Here is a 14,043-nt window from a genome sequence, read left to right as displayed (position 1 = left end):
AGTGTCTTGTGTCTTTTATCTTTTTTTTTTTTTCCTTCTCAGACATGAGGTAGGATTCGAAATGCCAGGTAGAAGGCTCTTTGTTCCTGCAGAGGAAGCAGGCACTGCCATATCCAGTAACACACGGGAGGTGCTCAGGATGCGTTCAGTTTGACCGGTCCGTTCTGCAGGGTCACCTTTCGTGGTGGAGACGGCTGCCCGCCGGCTTCATTGCACGTCTCGTCAGGTTGTGTTTCCCACACACAGCCTGCAGCTCACAGTGTCTGCCGGAGAAGCCCAGCTCAGTAACCACGGACATTTCTGCCTCCTGCATGCACACATAGCTTGGTGAGGATGCTCTGAAACCCATCCTGGGCACGGGTTCAGTGCTCTGAGGTGGATGGGCCACTCTTCGGTCTTCTTGGATTTGCTTAGTACCAGGGGAGTCCATGGGTAGGATTCAGATACCATGCCCTAACACAAGGAATAAATGTTTGTCTTAAACAGGATTTTAACTCGCTTGTTTTAAAAGAATAGTGTGCGGTCAGCATAGGTGGCTTTTCTTCCTAAAGCCATATACATCTCCTTTGTCAGATCCAGAAGAAGTCCAGTGGGCTTGAAGTCACAGGCTTGGAGTTTTGCCTATGGAAAGAAGGTCTGGAGAAACTGGGCTTAAATTAGAAATAAAAATGGAAAAATACTGAGTAAAACACTGTTCTGTGTCTCAGTCACAACAGTTTAAAATTGAGTGGTTTTAAAATTTTTTTTGTAGTTTTTCAGGTGTTTTCAAAGATGATTCTGAGTAGCTGTGTAGCAGCTCAACTACAGTGCTAAACTTGGCCTGAAATACACTGAAAAAATGTACTAATAATGGTACAGAACCTTAAATGCCCTGACATGCTACTGCTCTGGTTTTAAACATTTACACATTTCAGGGGAACGGCAACTCAGTTCTTAATTAAAATCACTAAGCAAATGAAGATTATATTTAATTTAAATATTTATAGAATTTGTTTAAGCTTTCAAAATAGATTACACGTTAAACAGCAAAACTGCTAACATCTGAACGATAATTTTACTTCTGAGCCCAATTAAGAAACTAGTGAGGAATACAGCTATTAAGTCACAGTGTTTAAGGAAATATTTTATAATGTTGTATATATGGAGGGCCTTTAAAAATTAGTGTTCTCAAGTAAAAAGGATAGTTTAGAAAAATTTTGTTAGTTTTGATAGTATTTTAATATCTTGCATCATCTCTTCACTTTCTGGGAGTTGCAGTTCTTCTCATTATCCTGAATATAATTGCAAAAAATATATAGTGAACCAAAAAGAGATGAAAACATACGACATGCCAATCCACTTGATTTTTATAATGCTGAACATGTTAAATTGAAGCACGTGATTACCCCAGCTGAATTTAATTAGTCAACACATAGGAAGTTAAGCATGTATGTAAATGTTTTCAGAGTAGAAGTATAAGCCTGCATAAAGCACATTTCTGCAATCTTAAGGATGTTCCTATCTGTAAATAAATTCTTCATGTTAAAATCTATCATAATATTCCCCCAGAAGTGTTGTTTTAGTAATCCATTATATCCTTTGACACAGTATTTTCACCAATATGGTTCAGCCACGAGTAACAGACCACCAAGGCTTTTTCAGGGACAAGTTTACACTCTTGGCTTCTCACTCCTGTTTCCCTCAAAGCCAGTTTTATTTCCTGCTACACATTTTCATTTTGGGTGACACTTTCCCTATTGCATTTATCTAAAGGTACCTATTGCATTTATCTAAATCACCTAAAGGTGATCAGATCCTACAGGCTTTAGGTTGCTTTAATGTAACTGTAGGTTTAATTTTGCAAAATTGTTAATGTTGCCCAAATAACCTGATTTTTATGGAATCTTTCAGGACTGGGTTTGAACCTTCAGGAAATCTGTTTGGCAGTGTCTCACATTTTTCAGTGTGTCAACAAGTGGTCCTGAGATTGAAAGGTTCCTTGCACCTTTCATACATGTTTTAACAGTACCTCTTAACTTGCCTTACAGTCTTCCACTGGTTTTCACTCTGTATTACAAAGTCTGTAAGAGCTGCAGGATCTTTTCTGGTTTTCCTTTATAATGCTACTAAATATTATGTGAATAGTTTTAGACTGTATTTCCTGTCAATTTGTACACTGCTGTTTAGGCTGGAATATAGCATGTCTTTAATTTTTTCTTGGCCGTGTTACATTTCATTACTTGCTTCATTGCATTATCTGTCTTGTTAGTCCACAAATCTGATCTATTCTAATCAATGTGAATTCTCTGGTTTCCCTAGTTGTGTGTCACCAGCAAAACTAGTCACTTTGGAAACTGTATTACTGAAAGGTCATTTTATAAAAAATACAGGAGGAGACATTGTTCAGTGCTGATGTTTAAGGCTGGGGGCTTGTCACTTCCCTTAGCCTCAAAGCAGCTGCTGCAGTCTGTTTTCTGTTCGTAGGCTGATTTTGGTAGCTCTCCCATGCCAAGATGGTCACCAAGGTGAGTGCCTTTGGCCTCAGACAGAGGCACAGTAAAGTCTTCTCTGGGTTTTGTGATGTGTATACAATATAAATTGCATCGTATTTGTAGGGTGGCCTGGTACAAGAGAATTACCAGTTCAGAGTCACTTCTGTTGGGAAAAGGACTTTTTAGAGATGAAGGTTTTGTGGTAGTTAGAAACGGGCAGTGATGCAGATCCAAGAACATGCAATGGCTGTTCCACCACAGGATCCTCTTATACAAGAACATACTGTGAAAGTCTCCTGTGCCCCACACTTGGCTTTCACCCCTCTTCCAAGAGCACTGGTGGGTTGGTACTTGGTATATGTACATGGCAGTAGGACTGTGGTTTAGCCGAGATCAGTTACATCCAGTAACTTTCCCCTGGTTTTCATGCTTATAGATGTCAGTGCCTCCACTATGCTCTTGTTTCTGTGCTGATCCTGCTTTGGGGCTGGGTTGGTGGCACAGACACTGTGCTGCAACCAACACATCTGCTAATGGCCTTCTTTGTACTGCTGCTGCTTCTCCTCCTCCTTCCCACTCACTCAGCATTTCTACACGGTGTTAGATATCCACAGGAAACTCCTGGGTAGAGATTTCTGTCTTTCTTGGATGCTAGTGCAGCCTCTAGCAGAATGAGCCTTGACTGGTGCTGCTTCGAGGCTCGGGGGCCTGTGTGAGTGTATAGGGTGCACTGTTGAGTTTTATCATTTTAATTTCCGTGTAGCAGTGATGTTTTGGAGAAAAAGCTATTCAGTTCCTCAAACTATCATGTTCTTCCCTGGCCTGGGCTGCCATGCTGGACTGACTCCCCTTGCCAGCCATGCTGTGTTTCATGATACATGTAGCCCATGGCTACAGTTCAGCCTTGTAAAATGTTTTGGATAAATGAGTTTGAGATTCATAAATGAAAAGAACAGGATGAAAGCTATATAGTAGTATTTATTTTTCTTGAATCCCTCCACCCTATTTTTCATTTATTTCTGATTCAGATGGGTGTCTGATGATGCTGTGGACATAACCAGGGAGAACAAGCGGAGATGGAAACATGCCAAGTTTGGTTGGATTATTGAAGGGCAGTTTCCAAAGCCGTGTGATACTATTACAGCAAAATTCAACTCTATTGTTTCATAGATGTTTTAACTAATTAATGTAATTATTTAATTTTCTGAGGTTTAGTAGCTTTTTAATGACCTTTTAAATTTGTTTCTGTTTGTGGGTGACTCCAGTTACTTACTTTTCTAGCCTGGGGATGCTGCAATATTATGGGTCATGCTATATTGGTTTTGATAGTCCACCGGTGACTGCAGAAGGTAAAAATTCTCCCTGTTGCATAGAAATATGCTGTTATATTCCCTTCTGCTAATTTGTCAGATATGCTACTTTAATTACCAAAGTTAATGCTTAGGGGTCTGGCTGCTGAAAAACTTTGGTGATGGGTGGAAGCTCCCAGGCAGGAGCTGGTTTGTTGTGTTTGCAGAGGAGCAATTTGAACAATCACAGGCTTGCATCAGTTGAACCCAGAGAAGAAATTCAGATGTAAACCAGACTAAAATAAACAAGTAAATTGGAGTGGAGAGTGGTGCGAGCTCTTGATGGTGTTTGTGTGACAAAAGCTGCTTGTATTTGAAGCTGTTAATTGTGGGCAATTTTTGCTCGGTGTTGTGAGGTTTGAATTATCCAGTACTATGTTTGATGATAAAATACTAAAACCACAATAAATTCTGAGTAAGCAACAGCTGACCAAGTAATCCAATTAATAGGATTTTATCTAATGGAGTAGTTTAATGGGTATGTTTTAAATGTACTGTGTAGAAGCCAGATGGATTTTAATTTCAAGGATGAACGTCGTTCTTCATTCCTCCCTCTCTCTCTCTTCCCCCAGAGGTGTCTCTGGAGTATCTGAGTCTCCTCCCCAGTGAGCAGTTCAACCCAGTGCCATCCACAAGTGCGGAGTGCTTTGAAAAAAGCACATGGAGAGCATGCTAGCAAGACCCTGAGTCACAGACAGAGCAAACTTTCCTAGCTTGTCACCGTACACTGACCTCAAATCCTCTTTGGAGCAGCTGCCAGAGGGGCTGAACTTTGTTGTTTCCTGCTGTGCTGCCTGGGAGCTTTTCTGTGTTAGCAAAGGCTGATGGAAACCTGCGTCTAGGTGGTACCACATGAGAGTGGGATACTCGCCCTGCTCCCTGGCATCCTCTCCCTGCTTCGGTCCCTGCCAGCGGCGCTGCGTCACCACGCACCAGATGCGCAGGCGGCTGCAAAGAGTTTCCCTCCCTGAGCGCAGGTGCTCTCTTTCAAGAAAAAAGTAAGTGTTGGTCAGTAAATACTGGGCAAATGTAATACTGTACGTTTGGATCAAAAACCCATGCTGCTCCTTGGGGTCAGGCGACGGGGAGAGGGCAGCACAGAAGTCTGGCAGTGGTGGGGTTGGCTGGGTTGGGAAAGTGCCAATGCCAAACCACTGCATTGAGTTTGCCTGGCAAAGCAGATCTCCCATACGAGGTGAGATGTGGTGAACCCAAGATTCTCTTTAGGAATGTTTGCTTGGTTTAAAATGCTTTGTTGGAAAATACTGCTTCTGACTTCTTGTTACTTTTAACTAGCCTCAGTTCATATCTGTCTTCATTTTAAATTGAAAGGTACTTTACCTAAAGTGTTCTCATCAGCCAAACCACTGCTGGGTTCATACACAGAGTAGTTTAGTGTTCATCTGTCTCATTTCTTTATGGTCTAAGGTGAACCTCAGGGGACTAAAGCTCTGAATCAAGTGGCTTCAGGATATTCATCTGGAAAACAGAGCCACTTAGACCTCTGTAAAGAAAATAATTCAGTAATCAGTACAAGAGACCTGTCTCTAAGCCAGCGCATTTGGAAAAGATGCCAGTGTAGTAATTCCAAAAATTTTATCACAATAATATTGATGGTGCTTTTCCATTATTGACAGCATTTCTTCTTCCCCACAACTACAGGACTGAGATGGCTTTGCATCCTCTTCTGTGACCCTGTATTATAAATGTTTTGTAATTTGAGATTGACACTGCAGAGCTAGACATTAAGCAGAGGCATTTTTCTGAGTTTCTTTGGAGACTGGTGCAGCTAAAACCACTGGGAAGTGAGGAAGACCTTGCTGCCACACTGCTGGCAGAGCAGCAAGTGTTGACTTCCCACCTCTCTACTTCCCCCCCCTGGAGCAGGGAAGGGCCCAGGTCTCTGCTCTCTTGTATGAAAGGGACAAAGGGGACAGATAAGTGTTTGTTCGCCTGCACCCTCCTGCCTGCCTGCCAGCCTGCCATCAGCAGCATACGCCAGGTTGCAGGTGTCCCTGGGAACACACCTCCAAATGTGCCAATCCTAGGTGATCTCACCCAAACACAGAAGTTTCTCACTCTCATAAAGTATCAGTGTTTCTGTGCATTCTGCTACTTAGATCTATATAGCAACTCTTAGAACTTCTATCTAATCTCAAATGTCAGGCACTTACAGTTTTTTCCTAATTTTTTTTTTTTTTTGCAAATGAGAAAGTACTTGTGTTCTTGAACAGGCATTTTACAGTACAGTTTCTGCACCTTCCAACCAGCAAGGTCCCATGGTGCTGGATATTGCACAAACACAAATGATCCTGCTTTCTGTTTTGAAAAGTTTACTGGTAAACATAAAGTTTCGGGCGAAATACTGCATAAAAGCAAAGTGAAGGGTAGGCTGGTCTATAGTTGCAATGTTAATCCCAAGGTTTTGGCTGTGTGATTTTTAGCTTTGCTTTTGTTTTGATTATCAGTTGTTTAGAATATTTAGAAAGCATAAGTTACTAGGTAAAGATTGAGTTTCTGTTAGCTGTGCTGGTGAGGTTCTCACTGCTGACCAGCAACCGTTACATGTTACTTAGGGCAAACTTCTGCAGGGCTTTGCTTGCCTGACTTTGTTGCTGTTGTCTGCTATGTGAAAAAGAGGATGTTGGCCAAAGCTTCCCTTGGAGCTGGGAGCAGTGGGACAAGTAACATGGGTTCTCCTGTTTCAAACTCAGGCAATCTCAAGGCACTGCTTTTTCCTGTAGTTCACAACGAGGCAGTCCAGGCCCAGCGCACATATCAAACCAAATTATTTTCCATCTTGATTTCATGTGATAAAGGAAAGGTTACTGCCTATTTAAGTCAAAAACATGGAAAAATACAAGGAGCAGAAGTGATGTGACTTGAAGAGCTGTGCTGTTACTTATAGGCATACAAGCCTTTTTGGTGCCTTTAACAGGCTGGGTTATGTTTCTAGCAACTAATTTTCAGAAATTTTTTTTGAGTAATATTAGTCATGAGGGAGCAGAAAGAAAATAATTTTAAATTGATGAGCCCTAAAATTCAATCTAGAAGATTTTGACTAACTTCATAAAACTTCTGTAGACTTAATTTAAAAAAAAATATAGCAAAGACGATTTATCTCCTTTTCACAGTCCTGTCTTTAAGCCTCTTGATTTTTAATGTACCACCCTTGTCCTTTAAAATCCAGAAAAGTGTTTTGAAGTTTACAGACTATGAAGCTAGTAGGTATCAATCTTAGAGGAGGTTTTGAGCAACACTTCAGCAGGTAGCAGGGAGGCAGAGGTCTGCACACAAGGACAAGACCCCAGGGGGGATCTCACTGGTGACAGGAGACTCTTGAAGTCTCAGACTGCTGCAGCACGTCCTCCTCTGATGAAGGTAGAGATGGGACGTTTTTTGCACCAGTGCTCTGCGTGGTTGCTCATTTAGTCAACGAGCCCTTGATTCTGTAGAGATTTGGGGAGCAGCAGATCAAAGTGGCCAGAGTTTACTTTGAGAGAAACTTCTCAAGAACAGGTAGGACAAGAGTCAGTGGCGAATGGGCTGGCATTGGCAGCAGAGGTAGCCAGTGAGTGCTTCAAATGGCAGACTCTTATCTTGTTCTTTGAGAAATTCCTAGTATTTGGACAAGCTCATCAAAGAACAAACTTCAAAAATATGCTTGTTCCAGAAGTGCCATTAAAGAGGATGTGGAGGCTGTTATGCAAGTTCTGCTCAAGGAAACCACTTGGGTTTCCTCTCCTAGAAAAGATGGGGATGATTTGTTAGAATTTGTCTAAAAAGTCACGAGAAAATAAATTTCTGGTGGAGGAACAAAAAAAAAACCTTAACAGCACCAACTAATTATTGTTTGTGGATTTTGATAGTGAAGATATGTCATTTTGGAGAGGGTGACTATTTCCATGAAAAATCCATGGTTGCAAGCTAGCAGTAAAAAAGCTGTGAAGAACCATACAGGTTGTTTCTGGGGGAGCATTTCTCCTCGCCATGGCTGCAATAGAATTGCTTCATGCTTCTCTCAGGGGAGAAAAGACCCCTCATACCTACTAGCGTGCTCCATGAGATCACTCACAGGATTTGCCAACTGCCCTGTTAATCACCCAGTGGGTGTAGGTTAAGATGCTCTGATGTCAGTGTTCAGACACCAAGAGGAGGGGAAGCCACCTCCAGCTGGATTTGATACAGAGCTATTTGTCTCCAAAAGTATCAGCAGATTTAAATTACTGCTGCTGTTGTCAACAAGTTCCTCCCGCATGTTCTGTAACGATTAAGGTCCTCAGAGGTTTTGGATTACTTATGTTTCTCACTGTAGCTACAGATTGTGAACATAAGGGTTGCATCAAATATATTAAATAATGAATTGAAAGGCAGAGGTTCCTTTCCTTCTGTGTACTTTGGGTAGAAAAAAATCCTGCTGACTCCACATTTCTTGCTACTGAAAAAAATAACCTGATCAGGTAGCTAAATGTTAATTTGAAGCTCACCAGATTTTTCACTTGATGTACAATTGCTCTTAGAAACAGCTGCTGCCTTGCTGCTACCAGTGCCAGAGTGTTTTTGTTTGATGACTTAATCAATGTGTTATTTTATCAGGAACCATTTGTGGATTCAAATACAGATGTAGGATGATAATTTTTGAAGAAAAACAAAAAAATTAATTTCCTTGAATTAAAATATGCCCATCATAAAACAGCCCACATCCCATTCCTGATTTGCTCTGAAGCCAAGTTTAAGCAGGTTGTGCACCTAGTCTGAACAATGCAGGGCACTGCCTTCACTCTTATTATTTGCAGCAAATTTTCTTAGAACATGATAGCTAAAAAAATTTAGGCCAGCTTTTTTTTTGGAAAAGATTAAAACTCTATCCATATCACTTTGCAGTTTATTCTTGATTATGTAATTACGCTCCGTACAGACTGAACCATGCAGCAGCAGTTCGAGGCTCACCTTTTAAAAACCCAAGAGTTAAAATGAAGTGCCAAAGCCTTAGATAGACCTGGATAATATGGACAAATTGTAGTGTCTTCTGATAACTATCCAAAAAAAGTAAAAATAAAATTTTAAAAATATATATAGTCTTGGACTTTTGTAAAGCAATTGCAGCTGAAGGAATATCTATATGGAAATTGGATGGGGAAAATTCTTGCAACATCATAATTTTGGAAGTAATGGAGCAGCAACAAAAACCTGCAAATGATGGGTCTAGTCCTCAATCTTCAGTGGAGGGATGCTGAAAACTTTTAGCTGCTGAGTCGTTCATTAAGCCCAAGGGGAAACAATGGATGCTCAGATTTTTCTTTTCCAGCCAGCAGTATGGATTAGTGCAAGGAAAAACCCAGCAAAACATAAAATTTATTGCTTGTCTGCACAGCACATTTCTGATGCTTGTGATATAGATCTGAGGTTTCTTCTCTGTTCCCATCTTATTCTCAGGCTACACTTATTGTTGACCCATCATTAGCTGCTTCATTATATGAAGTTACTTGTGTTCTGCCAAGCAATAGTGTTAGGAAACCAGTGTTTCTAGGGAACAGAAACAAGCAGTAAAGTAAATGCTAATCCCTTTTCATTTTCCTCTATATAACACCCACAGGTTTTCCAGTTTCTTTTTTATCACCAGGTACGTAGAACTAGATGTGTTATTAGGGTGGGCCAGAATAAAGAAAGTACAGGCCTTGCCTTCAAATCATGAAATGTCTAGGTTTAAGTCTTCAGGGAATCTTGGCAGTGTTCTGCTTTGCCGAAGAGCAGATCCTAGCTATAAGCCCATTACAAGAGAAATCACATTCTTCTGACTTGTACCTGTGACAATGCTGTGGTTTAACCCCAGGTGGCAACTCAGCCCCACACAGCCGCTCGCTCACTCCCATTGACGGTTGGATGGGGGAGAGAATTGGAAGAGTAAAAGTGAAAAAACTCATGGGTTGAGATAAAGACAGTTTAATAGGTAAAGCAAATATGCACGCACAAACAAAGCAAAACAAGGAATTCATTCACCCCTTCTCACTGCACCAGGGACTCAGTCATCCCTGGGAAAGCAGGGCTCTATCATGTGTAACGGTGACTTGGGGACAAAATGCCATCACCCCAAATGTCCCCACCTTCCTTCTTCCCCTGAGCATGACACCATATGGTCTGGAATATCCCTTGGGTCAGTTGGGGTCAGGTGTCCCCACTGTGTCCCCTCCCAGTCCCTTGTGCATCCCCAGCCACTTGCTGGTGGGGTGAGGAGCTCTATGTAAGTGCTGATCAACACAAAAACACCCCTGTGTTATTGACAGTGTTTCCAGCACAAATCCAAAACACAGCCCTGTACTGGCTACTATGAGGAAAGTTAACTCTATCCCAGCCAAAAACCAGTACATTCTCCACCTCTTATTCCATACCATTTACATCATGCTCAGGTCTCATACTATCCAATACATTCTCATTACCCTCTACCACCCTTCCCATCCTTTGATATAATACACAGATATCAATCCCATAGTCTATGGACCATCCCTGTAAAATGTCCATAAAGTGTCTGCAAATGTCTGAAAAATGTCCACTGAGTTCATTCAGTCCATGACTTTGGGCTCCATCTGTCATGGTGGTCACTAGGGACAGGAGAGGTGGTGTGTTGCATGACCAAAGTCAGCTCAGGTTGGGTCACTGCTGCACTTGCACTGCTTCTTGTAAGGCTTGTCCTCTGTTGGTTCAAGTGGTTCCTGCTATAGTAATTCCTATAACATGCAACTCAAATCATGGGTTACAAGTATTTCTATTACAATCTCCACACCTGGTCCCTTTGGGCCAGGTTATAGGGTTTAATATTGCATCGAACTCCTCCACTTGTTCCTAGCCTGGCTAGCAACAAGGGGTTACTGCTGTAAATTCCCATAACATGCAACTCAAATCTTGGGTCACAACAAGTTAAAGGTATTTCCATGACAGTCTCCACCCCTGATCCCTTTGGTCCAGACAATCAGGTTTAGCATTGCAATGAACTCTTCCCCTTGCCCCTGCTCTAGCTTGGATTTATCCACAGACTGCAGTCCCGTAGGGTTGTACCTGCCCCAAGTGGAGCCTCATCTATGAGCCACAGTCTCTCCAGGGATGTACCTGCTGTGGAACAGACTTATCCACAGCCACAGCTGCTTTGAGGTACACCTGTTCCAGTGTGGCCTTCTCCAGGGTCCACAATGCCTTCAGAGATGTACCTGCTCCAGCGTGGCCTTACTCACAGCCACAGCCCCTTCAGAAGTGATCCTGCTCCAACACAGCCTTACCCATGGCTGTAGTGTCTCCAGGGGGGTACCTGCTCTGTCATGAGCTTATTCATGGCCAGCATGACCTCATGCACAACCAAAGGTGCTTTGAGGTGTACCGTCTCCAGAGTGGACTTATCCTTGGGCCACCATCCCTTCTGAGGTATACCTGCTGCAGCATAGTCATAACCATGGCCACAGACACTTTGAGATGTACCTGCTCTGATGTGGGCTTATCTGCAGCCACAGGTGTTTCGGGGTGTCCTGCTCCCATGTGGACTCACCCACAGGTCACAGTCCCTTCGACTCAAGTTTCCACAGCAGCACAGAACCAGCAGTGACTCCCCGGCTGTCGACCAGCCCAGGGCATCGCCACTGCTGTTATCTGAAAGTGCCCAGGCACTGCAGACTCAGAGGATCAGCAGTACAGCAAGCAGCAAAAGCAAAAAGCATCCATTAATGAGTGCAGGGCTGATTTACAGTAAGACAAGCAAGCCCTGTAGCAAGCACAGGAGCCTGCCAATTAATAGCTAAACAGCAGTAACAGCTATACATTTGACCTAGCACATTCCAATCAAATCTGTCATTATCTCAAACCCTTTGAGCCCCATGTTAGGCACCAAAAAGGCCTGAAACAGATAGTCAGACCCCATTACTCTCCTTTGATTTGTGTCTGTGCTCAGCAGTGCGGATGGGTAGTCTCTCTCTTGTCTTTTTAAGAGTTTATGGACTGCAGAATAGCTGTTGCTTGTCCACTGTGCAAGTGGATGAGCTAAATATTTAACAGTACTTTTTCTGGTGACAACAGTAGTGCCTGGAAGAGGGCTACTGCATTTCAGGTTCATTTTGTGCCATTCCTTTGTTCTAGCGCCATACCGATAGTGAGGCCAAGTCAATCAGAGCATCACAAAGGTTGAGATTACCAATGTGTTCAGCATTTACAGAGCTTTAATTCTTTGAAAAGAGAGAAAAGGATGAGTATTTCTGCTCCATTACAAAGACCGTTTCTTTTTAAGCTGAGCAGAAGTTTGCTTGTTTGACGTTTTTCACCTGGAAATAAATATAATTGAAACTTACTGCTGCATTGTATTAAAAGCTTCTTCTACCTATATGTATCCTGATAATATTGCAGGAAGCCAATATCTGGTGACTTCCAGAAGAGATATTTTCATTCAAATTGGGTTTCCGCTGTTCTTGATTCTAGCAGATAATAGACACTTCAATAGATCCAGTATTTTCAGGGTTTTTGGGGCAATGTAAAAAGGCACGATTAATATTATTGACCTTTGATTTGTGAGAGCATGTGGGTTAGATTATATGTTATATTTTCTTTTGAAAAGCATTTCAAATTTTTCCTTTTGCAAAAATTCAGATGCAGCAAAGTGAAGGTCACCTTTCCATTTTATATGACCTTTTATTACGTGGGCTTGCTTCTAATCTTGTTCTCTCAGTGTTTATACTGCTGAAATGCTATAGTGCTTAAAGTAAGTGGGACCAAACTCAAGACTACTGTTTATCCTGAAGACCTTGATAGCAAGTTTGTTTTGCACATCTCAGAAAAATTAACAGTTCTTTTTGAATCCTGATCTGTGTGTACAGTTTAGATACTAATTTAGCTGCTAGACTGCCCCAAAGTTTCAATATTAATTCAGGAGATGATCAGTAATCCTGGCTTTAACAAACTTTCATAAGTTTACAGATTTATAGAGCTTTCTGTTGCAAGGGAATTTCTTCATCTTATTAACAAGGAAAATTAGAAGATTAAAGCTGACACAAAAACAGGTTTATTTTTTTTAATTTCCACTATCATGGCACGTTTCCTCAGTTTGCAAGTAAGGACATGAAATGCATCTCATTCACAATAGCAGAAGTTTTGCCCCAGAATCTGCTGTGGAGACCAGTCATTCTTAGATAGTCATGCTTCTTCTCTCCTTTCTTTTCTCCTTAGTATCTTACTGAGTAGGAGTGCCCAATTATGTTCTAATTGGCTTCTTTCTTTTTACTGACCTCTCTGAATAGAGGTCAGTGTTGACTTGCTTTCTCCGCTGGATATGCTTGCATATTTTTGTAGCTCTTTTGAGATAAGCTATTAAAAAAAAAAAAAAAAAAAAAAAAAAAAAAAGAAATCCTAATTTATCTGGCTTGTGGATACGCAGGATTTAAAATGCTGCAATTTGTTTCATAACTCCCTGTAATGAGCAGGAGAGGGCACCTACCTATTTTCGTAAGCTTAGCAGCTCTACTGTATCCTATATGAACAGGGATGTAACTATTGTTCCTAACACCTACTTTCCTCTACTTAACACTTCCTGCATAGGTTAATCAGTAATTTTAACTGAAATATGTGATTATGACCTGTACTCATCTAGTAGATATTTCACAAGGACGTGTTTCAAGCTAAAGCGAGGGTATGCACACTGTATCGAGAGATGTTTCTTTCAGCTCACTTAGCAGACCTTTCCAGAGGCTTTTCCTGATTTATTCCTAGCTCTCCTGACACCCACAAAATGACTGCAGAAAGATGGGTTATCTCTATTGCATAATGACTGTCAGTAAGCAGGACTCCTTCACTTCTTTGGGCTAATAACAACAGGAAAATAGCTGACCCTTACCCGGTTTTATTCTGAGCGATGACTCTGACTCATGGAGCTCTGTAACCTTGTGGGGGATTCTTCCATAGAAGCAGCGAGGCATTAAGAGTAGAGGTAGATGGCATCAGAGAAAATAGCTTCAGCTGCTGTGAGTTATTTATGTCCATTTGACAATCTGCTCTTATCCTCAGTTAAACATCATATTGCTCTGGCGTTCCAACATATGCATTGCTACTCAAAACAGGATTGAAATAAAAACTACTATATTAACAGAGATATGTGACCTCATAATAAGACCATTAGGTGCTTCGGGAGATGACCACTGCAACCTATTCTTAAATACACTGATTTGGTACTTTGTACAGGCTAGGGAGACTGGGAG

General features: G+C 41.6%; 1 protein-coding gene across 2 annotated transcripts in view; it reads left to right on the top strand.

The window, feature by feature from the left end:
* HTR2C (5-hydroxytryptamine receptor 2C) overlaps window positions 1-14,043 on the top strand; it is a 245,614-nt gene that overhangs the window by 151,304 nt on the left and 80,267 nt on the right. For both annotated transcript variants that reach the window (XM_032991881.2, XM_032991882.2), the window contains exon 2: window positions 4,393-4,818. The gene's annotated coding sequence lies outside the window, so the exon portion shown is untranslated. The remainder of the gene's footprint in view (window positions 1-4,392; window positions 4,819-14,043) is intronic.

The sequence above is a fragment of the Tyto alba genome, unplaced genomic scaffold (genome assembly GCF_018691265.1).
Source record: "Tyto alba isolate M040663 unplaced genomic scaffold, T.alba_DEE_v4.0 Super-Scaffold_5, whole genome shotgun sequence".
NCBI lineage: Eukaryota > Metazoa > Chordata > Aves > Strigiformes > Tytonidae > Tyto > Tyto alba.
This window is presented reverse-complemented; position numbering and strand designations above follow the sequence as displayed.